Source organism: Pleurodeles waltl, chromosome 3_1, assembly GCF_031143425.1.
Source record: "Pleurodeles waltl isolate 20211129_DDA chromosome 3_1, aPleWal1.hap1.20221129, whole genome shotgun sequence".
Classification (NCBI taxonomy): Eukaryota; Metazoa; Chordata; class Amphibia; order Caudata; family Salamandridae; genus Pleurodeles; species Pleurodeles waltl.
The window spans coordinates 283195304-283209642 of record NC_090440.1 but is presented as its reverse complement, the minus strand read 5'-3'; the positions used below and the strand labels follow the sequence as shown (position 1 = coordinate 283209642).

The 14339-nt window shown below is 44.0% G+C and overlaps 1 protein-coding gene across 1 annotated transcript in view; it reads left to right on the top strand.

The window, feature by feature from the left end:
• The window catches only part of CGNL1 (cingulin like 1), a 485508-nt gene that overhangs the window by 427188 nt on the left and 43981 nt on the right, over positions 1 to 14339 (top strand). The gene's annotated exons all lie outside the window — the stretch shown is intronic.

The window sequence follows — 14339 nt, the reverse complement described above, 5'->3', positions numbered from 1 at the left end:
TTCGACGTCGAAGAAACCGTGAGTAAGACGTCGAAGCAAACACCACACAAGAAAACAGACAAGGCCCAGGGGACGCCACTGCCAACAGGCCATGGCTCAACCCATAAAAAAGGTGACCGTCCATCGGCACCGAAAAAGGCCGAACCGGTGCCGAGATCGTCCGACTCGGGTCGAGACACAGGCACGCAGCAATCTCTGGACCGAGACAGTGCTGCCGAAAAAGATCGACGCCGAGACAGCTGAACCGCAGCTGCTCGACGCAGAGACAGCGGCACCGAGGATGATCGACGCCGAGAAGGCTCGACTCCGAAAAAGAGGAAATTCTCCTCGGAGCCGAAAACAAGCAAAGACACGGTTTCGGTGCCAAAACGACCGGCAACCGAACCGACTGCCAGCTCATATTCAGAGGAACAATCACTGTCCTCTCAAATGCGTAAACACAGATTTGAGGAAGAGTTGCAGTCCACTGACGTGGACCACACACAAAAGCGGATCTTCATACAAAGTGGGACAGGGAAAATCAGCACCCTTCCCCCATTCAGGAGAAAAAGGAGACTCGAGTTCCAAACACAGGAACAAACACCACAAACAAAAGTGGTTAAAAAGGTAACCCCGCCACCCTCTCCTCCACCTGTGACTCATATATCACCGGCACAGACTCCGTCACATTCACCGGCTCATACCACCATGAGCCAAGATGACCAAGACGCTTGGGACCTATACGACGCCCCAGTATCAGACAATAGTCCTGAGTCGTACCCTACCAAGCCCTCACCACCTGAGGACAGCACAGCGTATGCACAGGTGGTAGCTAGGGCAGCAGAGTTCCATAACGTGTCGTTACACGCAGAACCTGTCGAGGATGACTTCCTTTTCAACACCCTCTCTTGCACCCATAGCACCTACCAAAGCCTGCCTATGCTTCCAGGAATGCTAAGGCACGCAAAGCAGATCTTCAAAGAACCTGTCAAGAGTAGAGCGATAACTGCAAGGGTGGAGAAAAAATATAAAGCACCGCCCACGGACCCTACTTTTATCACCTCACAGCTGCCACCAGATTCAGTCGTGGTAGGGGCAGCTCGCAAGAGAGCCAGCTCGCACACATCAGGCGAGGCACCACCTCCGGATAAGGAGAGCCGCAGGCGCAGCTGGGAAAAGGGTCGCAGTACAAGCTGCAAACCAGTGGCGCATCGCCAACTCTCAGGCGCTCCTAGTGTGATATGATAGAGCTCATTGGGACGAGATGCAGCATCTCATCGAGCATCTACCCAAGGAATTTCAAAAACGGGCAAAACAAGTGTTTGAGGAGGGACAAAACATCTCCAATAACCAAATACGCTCCTCTATGGACGCAGCGGACACAGCTGCAAGAACAATAAATACTGCAGTAACCATTAGAAGGCACGCATGGTTGCGCACATCTGGCTTTAAACCGGAAATACAGCAAGCGGTGCTCAATATGCCGTTCAATGAACAACAATTGTTTGGTCCCGAAGTCGACACGGCAATTGAGAAATTGAAAAAGGACACTGACACAGCCAAAGCCATGGGCGCACTCTATTCCCCGCAGGGCAGAGGCACTTTCGGCACCTTCCGCAAAACAACCTTCAGAGGGGGGTTTCGGGGTCAAGCCACACAAGCCAGTACCTCACAATCAACACCGTCTACATACCAGGGACAGTACCAAAGGGGAGGCTTTCGGGGCCAGTACAGAGGAGGACAATTCCCTAGAAACCGGGGAAAATTTCAAAGTCCAAAAACCCCTCCAACCAAACAGTGACTCACAAGTCACTCAACCCCTTCACACAACACCAGTGGGGGGAAGACTAAGTCAGTTTTACAAATCTTGGGAGGAGATAACAACAGACACTTGGGTCTTAGCAATTATCCGACCTGGTTATTGCATAGAATTTCTCCAACTCCCTCCAGATGTCCCACCAAAAACACAGAATATGTCCAAACAACATATAGACCTTCTAGAACTAGAAGTTCAAGCATTACTGCAAAAGGACGCAATAGAATTGGTACCATGTACACAAAAAAACACGGGAGTTTACTCACTGTACTTTCTAATACCAAAAAAGGACAAAACACTGAGACCAATCCTAGATCTCAGAACACTAAACACCAAATCAGACCACTTTCACATGGTCACGCTACAAGACGTGTTACCACTGCTAAAGCAACAAGACTACATGACAACCTTAGATCTAAAGGACGCGTATTTCCACATACCGATACATCCCTCGCACAGGAAATACCTAAGGTTTGTATTCAAAGGAATACATTACCAATTCAAAGTGTTGCCGTTCGGTATAACAACCGCACCAAGAGTATTTACAAAATGCCTGGCAGTAGTAGCTGCACACATCAGAAGGCAGCAAATACACGTATTCCCGTACCTAGACGATTGGCTAATCAAGACCAACTCCCTAACAAAGTGTTCACACCACACGGATTATGTCATACAAACCCTCTACAAACTCGGTTTCTCCATCAACTATACAAAATCACACATTCTGCCGTGCAAAACACAGTAATACTTAGGAGCAACAATCAACACAACAAAGGGAATAGCCACTCCAAGTCCACAAAGGGTTCAACATTTTCACAAGGTTATACAAGCCATGTATCCAACACAAAACATACAGGCAAAGATGGTATTAAAACTCCTAGGCATGATGTCCTCATGCATAGCCATTGTCCCAAACACAAGACTGCACATGAGGCCCTTACAACAGTGCCTAGCATCACAATGGTCACATGCACAGGGTCACATTCTAGATCTGGTGTTGATAGACCGCCAAACATACATCTCGCTTCTATGGTGGAACAGTACAAATTTAAACAAGGGGCGGCCTTTCCAAGACCCAGTGCCACAATACGTGATAACAACAGATGCTTCCATGACAGGGTGGGGAGCACACCTCAGTCAACACACCATCCAAGGACAATGGGACGTACATCAAACAAAGCTGCATATAAATCACCTCGAATTGTTAGCAGTATTCCTAGCGTTGAAAGCATTTCAACCCATCATAACCCACAAATACATTCTTATCAAAACAGACAACATGACAACAATGTATTATCTAAACAAACAAGGGGGAACACACTCGACACAGCTGTGCCTCCTGGCACAAAAGATATGGCAATGGGCAATTCACAACCACATTCGCCTAATAGCACAATTTATTCCAGGGATCCAAAATCAACTAGCAGACAATCTCTCTCGAGATCACCAACAGGTCCACGAATGGGAGATTCACCCCCAAATTCTAAACACTTACTTCAAGATTTGGAGAACACCTCAAATAGACCTATTTGCAACAAAAGAGAACGCAAAATGCCAAAACTTCGCATCCAGGTACCCACACAAGCAGTCTCAAGGCAATGCTCTATGGATGAACTGGTCAGGGATATTTGCGTACGCTTTTCCCCCTCTCCCTCTCCTTCCATATCTAGTAAACAAATTGAGTCAAAACAAACTCAAACTCATACTAGTAGCACCAACATGGGCAAGACAACCTTGGTACACAACACTACTAGACCTGTCAGTAGTACCCCATGTCAAGTTACCCAACAGGCCAGATCTGTTAACTCAACACAAACAACAGATCAGGCATCCAAACCCAGCATCGCTGAATCTAGCAATCTGGCTCCTGAAATCCTAGAATTCGGACATTTAAACCTCACACAAGAATGTATGGAAGTCATAAAACAAGCTAGAAGACCATCCACTAGACACTGCTACGCAAGCAAATGGAAAAGATTTGTTTGCTACTGCCATAATAAGCAAGTTCAACCATTACATGCATCTCCAAAGGATGTAGTGGGATACTTACTACATTTACAGAAATCAAATCTAGCCTTCTCTTCCATAAAAATACACCTCGCAGCAATATCTGCATACCTGCAGATTACCCATTCAACTTCACTATTTAGGATACCTGTCATTAAGGCGTTTATGGAAGGCCTAAAAAGAATTATACCACCAAGAACACCACCTGTTCCTTCATGGAACCTCAACATCGTCCTAACAAGACTCATGGGCCCACCTTTTGAACCCATGCACTCTTGCGAAATGCAATTCTTAACGTGGAAGGTTGCATTTCTCATTGCCATCACATCTCTAAGAAGAGTAAGTGAAATTCAGGCGTTTACTATACAAGAACCTTTTATTCAAATACACAAAAATAAGGTAGTCCTAAGAACCAATCCTAAATTTTTACCAAAAGTTATTTCACCGTTCCACTTAAATCAAACGGTAGAACTACCAGTGTTCTTCCCACAGCCAGACTCAGTAGCTGAAAGGGCACTACATACATTAGACATCAGAAGAGCATTAATGTACTACATTGACAGAACAAAAGAAATTAGGAAAACAAAACAACTGTTTATTGCATTTCAAAAACCTCATACAGGAAACCCAATATCAAAACAAGGTATAGCCAGATGGATAGTTAAGTGCATCCAAACCTGCTACCTCAAAGCAAAGAGAGAGCTGCCCATTACACCAAGGGCACATTCAACCAGAAAGAAAGGCGCTACCAGGGCCTTCCTAGGAAACATTCCAATGAACGAGATATGTAAGGCAGCCACATGGTCTACGCCTCACACATTTACTAAGCACTACTGTGTAGACGTGCTATCCGCACAACAAGCCACAGTAGGTCAAGCCATACTAAGAACTTTATTTCAGACTACTTCCACTCCTACAGGCTGAGCCACCGCTTTTGGGGAGATAACTGCTTACTAGTCTATGCACAACATGTGTATCTGCAGCTACACATGCCATCGAACTGAAAATGTCACTTACCCAGTGTACATCTGTTCGTGGCATTAGTCGCTGCAGATTCACATGTGCCCACCCGCCTCCCCGGGAGCCTGTAGCCGTTTGGAAGTTATCTTCAACATTTGTACATTTGTAAATATATTACTTAAACCTTATTTGGTACATACTTATTCAATCCATTGCATGGGCACTATTACTAACATACACAACTCCTACCTCACCCTCTGCGGGGAAAACAATCTAACATGGAGTCGACGCCCATGCGCAATGGAACAAAGGAGGAGGAGTCCCTCGGTCTCGTGACTCGAAAAGACTTCTTCGAAGAAAAACAACTTGTAACACTCCGACCCAACACCAGACGGCGGACTATGCACAACATGTGAATCTGCAGCGACTAATGCCACGAACAGATGTACACTGGATAAGTGACATTTTCAATCCTTATGTTGTTGTGAAGTTTTGGTGACGTGTGGTCATTTGCATAGGAAGTAATTAAAAGAAGATACTATAAACCATATATTTTCTATAACAACGTTGCAGATTAATGTTTTGTGTTCGCTTTTATTTTTAGTTCAGCAGCAGTAGAGGCACCGTTAGTGTTCGCCACTCTAGTGTAATTAAAAAATGATACAAATCCATATAAACATAAATAAAGGGGCTTTGGATAAGCTCTCTTCAATCACCTGTTCAGCAGTCAATCAAATTGTGCTCTTTTCTTTCAGTCCTGCATCCTTTTTTACTCATCCTTGTGTATTTAACATATGTCTTCAGGCTGCAGTAACTTATAGTCAGTAGTACCCTTTGCACCAGTTAGGATCATATTTTCCAGTGATGTGCATGAAAACTAAAAAGGGGTTCTGTATGTTCCGAGTGCACCTACCTGCTACTAGGAAGCACCAGTAATGTTCTATTAAGATTGTAGGCATTTTTATTTAAATTTAAAAAATGTATAGCAAGCATTTGGCTGGGTGCACATTTAGAAGGTGGCATGTTTTCTTCTGTTTGCTTTTTATTTTTGTGGCATATGCTAGCAATAAAAAAGATACTCATCACACCAGCTTCAGAAGGGCAGACCTATTGCCTTTGTCAATGCTTGTTTTTATTAACTATATACTGTGAACCTATGTCAGCATGGTAGCTTCAGTGATTGATCAGTCAGTCACTATACTACAGTGTTTGTGTTAACACAGGAAAAAAGTGCCTTATGTTTTTGCTTTCAACTTCACATAATCCCCTTCTCTCGCCGCACAACCTGAAGCTTGAAAAGTGGCAAAAGAAGTATTGGGATTACCACCAGCAGGGTAGCGATAGGGTAGGCAAAGGCAAGAAAATGTGAATTAATTGAGAGGGTGTTGGTTATAATGTAATACAGATTAGCTAACTCCCACTTCAGCTGGAGCCCGGCTGATACAGTTTCCTTTGGAGAGATTATCAAGTATGGTATTGAAATAAAAGAGGCATGGTTTTCCTGCATGACACATGCAAGCAGTGAACCTAGTGACTGATAGTTCCTGATCCCTTTGACCTCTACTACATTTAGTAATATAAGAACTGGTGTTTGTCCTTTTGCAGCATGAGCAATCTCAACCTTGTCACCAACAGTGTAGATGTCTTGAAGTGATGGCAACTGATATTTATTGTGTCCAGCAAACAAAATGGCAAAGGGTGGAAAATAAGGATTGGATTGTGTCGTTGAAATGTGTCTTTCATGACTTCAGTTGAAACCACCAATGTTCTGTATTTTACAAAATGTCTGAAAATGTGAACCTTGTACAGTGAATATATAGAGCAATAGTGTATGCACTAAATATTGATACCTCTTAAATGTTTTGAGAAGCTTACTTAATTCGCCTCCTACTCCCACATTTCCAGGCTTTTTTTGTGGGATTTTCAAATTCATTGTTACTGATCAAGCTCAGTACTGAGAAAGTATCTTCTGTCCTCTATAGTGCCTTTGATATCATGCACATTAGGACCTTCGCAGTGCTGGGTAAACTCAAGACAGGATTTACATAATGAGATGAGGAGTGGATATAAAAGTTATGATGCAGTGCGAGAAGAATACAATAGTATATTGAAGAATAATGATGTCTTTTATAGAGCTCTGTGTATGGTGTATTTATTCTGATGCTCCTGGGCTAGGGAGGAAGCTCTAGCTGGCGACGAGTAGGGGATACGTGCCCCAAAGAAACAAAGCTGCCATCCCTGAGAGTGTGCCAAGTTGCAGCAAACTGCTTGTGTGTGCCATGTGTGCCCCAAAATAGATGCATAGTGGTCTGTGGTTGGTGCATGTGAATTCAAAGGCCTACTCCATCCCGTACATAGCAATCAAAGAAGCGGAAGACCTTGCAGAGGAGCACACTCGAAAAGCCAGCCAAAACTCATTGATAAGGCTGAAAGAGAAGATACTGCACTGCTCCATAAGGCAAAGCCAGCATCAATACAAAGAAAACTCCAAAGGCAGTGACAACCAGGAGCAAAGACAGTAATGTACTTACCGGCACAAGCGGGTGAAGTGCTATACGACTTCAAAAATCGGGTGTGGCAACCAGCCCCAAGCAACGAGATGTTGCGTGGAGTGGTTGCCAGTCCTGCTTACAAGGCGAAAACTGCCTTGACAGCACGTCGTCTTAATGGCTGCAGAAGGAAGCACAAAGTACGACTCAGCTATTTTCCTAAGGCTACCACCTTTGTTTGAGACTGCAAAGAAATAGAACATTGGTGCAGGTGGACTGCATGGATTGAAACATTTGATGACTTCATAGTTGCACTAGGAGAACTAGATGATCAGAAAATCTAAATCATTGAATATTAGAAAAGCCTTGCTGGTGATGGAGTGAAAGAAGTGCTAAAGAAGGTCTCACAAGCTGGTGCAACCACCATACCAGCGTTAGATGGCAAGTTCAGCTTGATGACGAATGCCGACTGGAATCGGTACATCTTCAACCAAGTACAGCAATAAGCTGGTGAAATGAAAGTTGAATTTGTTGAGAGACTTGACGCACTTCTCAAACACTCTAAGTTCTGTGACTTTAATGATGAGAACGTCATGTGCCTCAGAGTCATTGATGGCTGCCTTTCAGATTCCTTCAGAAGACGCATGTTGAGAGAGCCACTCAATGTAAAGAAAATGCTAATAGCTGTAAGGGCAGAAGAACAAGCAAATAGACAAGCTGCCATAATGGAAGCAGGAACATCGCATAATGAATCTGCATTGATCATGAAAAGCAAACAAAAACACTAAACAGATGCACACAAGTTGACTTCTCCAAAGAAGAAAAATGTATTCTTCTGATGTGGGTTTTCATGTCCTCATGAAGGTAAAAGTCCAGCCATAGGACAAACGTTCAAAGGCTGCAAGAAAGAAAAACATTTCATAATAGTCTGCAAAGTTAAAGTGAAACCAAAGGTGTTACAGCAAGAAAAGAAGATGGCTGCCAGAAGGGTCCTGAAGCATTGAAGCATTTGCGGCATGTCCACAAATCCAAAAGACAACTTCAGTTATTACACGTAGAAACCCAGCACAGACGATCATCATCAAGTTCATTGTATAAAGGTTCTTCAACATCATTAGCAAGCACTAGTGAAGAAGATGGATGTGCGCTGATGATATCGACCAAAGAACAACATGGATTAGCTGCTTGCAAGCAAGATCAAAAGAGAATCACTAAACAAAGTGACACAATTCTTTTGGGCATTGTCCTGAAATTACATTAAATGTGAAGGGTTGCCCCATAACCTCCAGCATAGACAGTGGTTCGTCGATTAATATGATGCCAGTAGATAAGTTCAGCAGCTTCTCTCCTGTGCCACGCCTTACTCCATCAAACACAAAGGTAACACGTGGGTTAATTCTCACACATTAGAGGCAAGGGTCATGTGCGACAACTTTGCGACACAAAACATCAGTGCAAGCAGCAATTCATGTCCTTCAAGGACCTTCATCTAGTGCATGCTTACTTAGCTTTGCCACTGCTGCTAACTTAGAAACGATATCTCTCAACTACTACATCCTTGCTCAGGTCGAAACTGTGAGTCAGTTCCCGTTGTTATTTCATGCCCTAGATAGGCTCAAGAAGATGAAAGTGCGACTCATACTAATGAGGACATTCACCCTGCTGCCCAGTGGCATGGCAGAGTTACTTTTCATTTACAAGCAGCCGTTGAGAAAGAACTAGAAACATTGTTGAAACATGACATCATTGAACGCTCCACAGGCCCTACCCAAGGGATTTGCCCATAGTTTTTGTGTCAAAAAGGACAGTGGAGGGTCAGTGTGTATTGGTTTTGATATGTGCTAGGTCAATAAAGCAATTGAGAGAGAGAAAGACATCCTGGTCCCCACATAGCGAACATTATTATTCAGCTGAATGGCGCTAAATTCTTCTCCTGTCTTAACCTGAGCAAAGGATGTTATAAACTCAAGCTGGAAGAGGAAAAGCACAAGAAGAAAAAGGTGGAAAATGCCACAACGCTCGCACATCAACACATGTATTAATGCAATGTCCATAGATAGCAGTCCTTGAACACATCAAGTAATGGAAATGCAATGGGTGCCAACCCGGCCGGGCACCTACCACCCAAGGTGTCCAAAAATCCACTGACTGGGGAATAGTCAGTGGTGACGTAGAATAAATGAAAAAATGCCGGGGAACACCGAAGAAAGTTCTGTGTGGTTGATCCAAGTGGTCATTGAATCAGAGTCGAAGTCCAAAGCACGAATGAAACTCAACATTTATTAGTCGATGAAAAGGTGTGGTCAATATTCAGGTCAAAGACCACATGTGTTACAATCAATCCAAAAAACAGCCAACAGGTGTTTCGTCTCCTAGACTTTATCAAGGCTGTGGGATAGATGGGCAATATAAACATATTGGTATAATGGGACAATGACTAGTTAAATATATACAAACACGATCTATCTAAGCTAGAACTAGAACATATACCCAGGAGTGATGTCATAACCGGCATAACCAACTTCTGTGAATATATATATACAAAGATACTAATAAATTAAACAGAATTTACGGGATGCGCACCGTGCGTAAAAGGTGAAAAACACAGGAATAATGTACAATGTGTGAGACCAAGAAAAAGTGCAACCACACTCGAGAAAAAGTTGCCTAGTGCAGTGTAATGAGTATGCACTAGTATAGCAAAGAGCAAGTGACAAGTACCAGTAAGCAGCCCATACGTGAAAAACACACCAAAAAGTGAGTGAGCAATTATATAAACCCAGGGAGCCATATAATGTCAAGTTAACTATAAAGTCAAAACAAATGGAGAATCATGTGCCTTTCGATGTGAGAATATGAACAAAAGTAGGTAATGAGAAACAGGATTTTGTTCAAAATGTGCTTGGTTTTTGGCCTCAGGTGGCCAATGACATCCAAAAGTTGGAAGTGATGACTGGCCCTGATAAGTCTACGAGGGAAGCATGAATTTAAAAACACACGAAAATGACGGCGATTTACAGCCCAAGGATAATCAAAAGCAGCGCAAGACGTAGAGGTGGGGAATAAATCAAAAACACCATAAATGGGGTGGACGATACCGGTTGGGCAATCGTGTGTAAGAACCAACCAGGAAACTCTATACGTTGGTTACGATGCATGAAGAAAGTGTAGGGTCAGGGTTGGGAGGTGGAAAAATTAGTAAGATATGGGACAATGTCCAAAACTAAATGAATAAGTACCTGTTATCATAATACTAGAGCATGTCGCATCGTCTGATGGGGGAAAAATTATACACAAAAAAGCTGGAAGAGGACTTTAGGTACGTTACTACTTTTTCAGCTCATGTTAGTTTGTTCAGATACAAAAGGCTGAGTTTTGAAGTACCTTCAACTGCGGGGATATTTCAGGATGTTATTCGCCAAATTATTCAACCTGTTACACATTCTTACAATTACATTGATGACATGCTAGTAGTTGGGGCAACACAAAAGGAGCATGACGAGAATGACTCTCACACAAGTGTGTCAATTACTTGCTAATGCAGGTCTCACTCTGAATGCAGCTAAGTGTAAATCTTATGAAACCAAACTTAAATTCTTTGGGTACATATTTTCTGTTGGGGGAATGACTCCTGACCTGGATATGGTGCAAGCATCTACTTGCCCCCACAAGATGTAACCATGCTACGATCCTTCTTAGGCATGACCAGTTATTGCTCAAGCTACATTTGTGGCTTTGCTACAGTGAGTGCCCCTTTGAGAGACTTAACAAAACATAATGTCCCATTTCAGTGGTCTCCTGAATGCAATCAGTATCAAAGAAATAAAACACATGATTGAAAATGCAAGAGAAGTGGCCTATTTTCACCCCAAGTTACATACTGGAATCACAGTAGATGCAATCGCGGTGGGGATGTGGGCAAACCTTGCTCAACACAGTGGCCATCAGAATGCCCAGAAACTCCTTGTGGTCTATGCTAGTAGAAGCCTATCTGAAACAGCATGCCTATTTGCAGCCAGAGAAGGAGAGCCTGCCATGCCTACTCTCAGCCAGGGATGGAGTGTCTAGCTGTAGTGTGGGCCTGTGAACATTTTCATGTGTTTTTGTATGGGATACATTTCAGTATCACAGACCACCAGGCATTCCTCACTATCTTTGGAAACCCAAAAGCTAAAATGCCTCCTTGCATCGAGAGGTGGGACTGCCACTCCAAGAGTATGACTACGTCATTGTACACAAGCCAGGGAACGACAAAAACTCTGCAGATTACTTTTCACGAGTGCCTCTACATTGCCACAGTTCGATATTACAAGTAGCTGAAGGGTATCTGAACTCCATCAATCAATCAGGGTTCTTATAAAGCATGACTACTCACCTGTGAGTATCCCAAGGCGCTGAGTGTGTGGGGGGAGGGTAGATCTGTAGATTCGTTGAAAGACAGGTCTTGAGTTCCTTCCTGAGATGCGGCAGCGATGGTGATTGCCTGAAGTGCAGAGGCAGGGAGTTCCAGGTCATCACAGTGAGGTAGTAGAAGGATCTTCTTTCAGCCATGGTCTTGTGGACCTGTGGGATGGTGGCCATGGCCAGCTGGGCAGAGCAGAGATGTCTGGTCGGAATGTAGAAGGAGAGGATGTTGAGGTGGTTGAGGAATGCAGGTCCACCATTGTGGAAGGCCTTGTAGGCATGCGCCAGGAGCTTGAAGGTTATTCTTTTATTGATAGGTAGCCAGTGAAGTTCTCTCTGGTGATCCGTGAGGTGGCTGCGGCTTGGGATGTTCTGGATGAGTCTGGCAGAGGCGTTCTGGATATTCTGCAGTATCTTTAGCAGTTTCTGGGTGGTGCTGGCATAGAACAAACTTTATTGTGAGGTCCAGCATGCCAGCAGCTCTATCCATTTAACATTATTGCTGCTACCAGAGCAGATAAAGCTATGCTCATTCTCAAAGACCTTTTGCTGATGTTGAAATCCAAAAATTCAAAAATGTACAGGATGAGCTATCCATTACTCGAGGGTATTATATTGAGAGGCTTGAGAATTGTCGAACCTGAGGCGGCAACTCCTCAAACTATCCCATGAAGGACATTGTGGCATTGTAGCCACCAAAAGAGCCCTAAGTGTGGTTCTTTCACCTAGATGAATGAGTTGAGAGAGAGTTAAAGGATTGCCATCTTTGTAAATGTTTATTCCCCAAAGTGACACAGCATCCGTTAACAATGTCTAATCTTCCTGCACATGCCTGGGAGAGAGTTGTAGTTGATTTCTTTGAGCCTGTAGAGAATGGACATCTTCTTATGGTAGTCATTGATGAATATTCGAGTTTTACACTGGTGGAAGACTTATCATCGAAAATGTCAGCCCATGATAGTCATTGAGTGGCTCAATGAAATCTTTGCAGTGTGGGGCATCTTCACTATTCTCAAATCGGGCAATGGCTCGCATTTCAGTGCAAAGATTTCAAGGAGTTTCTTGATCGACTCAGTGTTAAGCATCAAAAGAGTACACCTCTCTGGCCCCAAGCCTATGGTGGTGTTACCCTCAAGAGGGTAATTCAGTGAGCGTCAATGGAGGGAATTAATCTAAATCAAGCACTGTGCCCAGCACTTTGTGCCTATCGATCAACTCCTTAGACCACAACAATTGAGAGCCCTGCAACTTTGCTATTTTGGAGAGAATTTGGAAACAAACTACCAGAATGGACAACGAACCCGTTGATGAATGCTGATAAGGTCCATATTAAGGACACTTCTCAAAAGTGCAAAATAAAAACTTGCTCATCAATGCTGATTTGTGCCCAGGAAACAGTCTTTGAGAAAGGGGACTTGGTACTGGTCAAATAGAGACAGAAGCGCAAAACAGACACTCTGTTTGTTATTGATCCTTTGGGGATCAGGATGTGCAAAGGACACATGTTGACAGCTCATTATACCAGGAAATCCATCACAAGGCACTTGTCACACTTTCAACACCTACCTCAATGTTCGTCAGCTCCTGAAGTCACAAGCAAAGCGACCATGTCTGAACATCCAGATTGCACGCCTGTACCATTGATGCATGATGACTGTGCAGCTCAGCTACCTGATAACACCCGATCTGGCAGACCAGTGTGAGCGCCTTGCTGGCTTATTGAGGAAATATGATGATAATGTGTTTGTACTTTTTATTTGACAAGGGGGGAGATGTAGGTGTCTTTGATGTCATGTGTGCTAGTGAGGTGTTAAGCTGCGGTTGTAAAAGTTATGATGCAGTGTGAGCAGTGCGCAATAGTATGTTGAAGAATAAGACTTTTGTTATAGAGCTCTGTGTGTGGCATATTCACTCACATAATCCCTGGAAGGGGAGGATGCTACATTCTCTATCCATCTCCTCCTATCATGAATGTGGAAATTAGTCAATGTTGCACCTCCATCAGCAAATGGACTAAGTCAGCACTAGACATCAACATGCCCTCAAAACACCCACAGACTTGCTGCATTCAACCTAGTGCAAGGGGCGGCTCCTCCACTAGGGCGGAGGAGCATCACCACCCCTCCCTCCAACAGCAGCGGCAGCTACAAAACCTTTAAAAGAAAAGGATACTAGGATACTATCCTTTTCTTTTAAAGGGGTGGGGCCACTGGGTGAAGGGCTGCGAGGGGGAGTGCATGAATGTTTGGCCGGCCATCTCAGGCCGGCCAAACAAACATGCACAGTAGGCCCTCTCAAGAGCTCCCAGTCTGCCTGGCTTTGAGGAGCATCAGGATTGGCCGCAGGGCAGGCTGGGAGCCTGTGCCTGCCTGGGTTGGAGCAATGACAGACAGAGGAGCGTCGTGCGGCGGAGAAGGTAAGTGTTTTTATTTTTTTTATATTTAATTTCTATTTACACAATTGATATGTTAAACTCAGTCGTGGCTCGCCAGGGTTACAGATGGCGGGGTAGTGCACGGGGTTTGGAGGTGCCGGGGTGGCGGAGGGGAAAATAAAAAATAAACTTACCTCTGCACCGCTCCACTCTCCCACGTCGATGCTGCCCGCAGGAACAGGCTTAAAGCCTGCCCTGCTGCCAATCCTGATGCTGCACAGAGCAGTGTCAGGATTGACAGGTAGCGCCC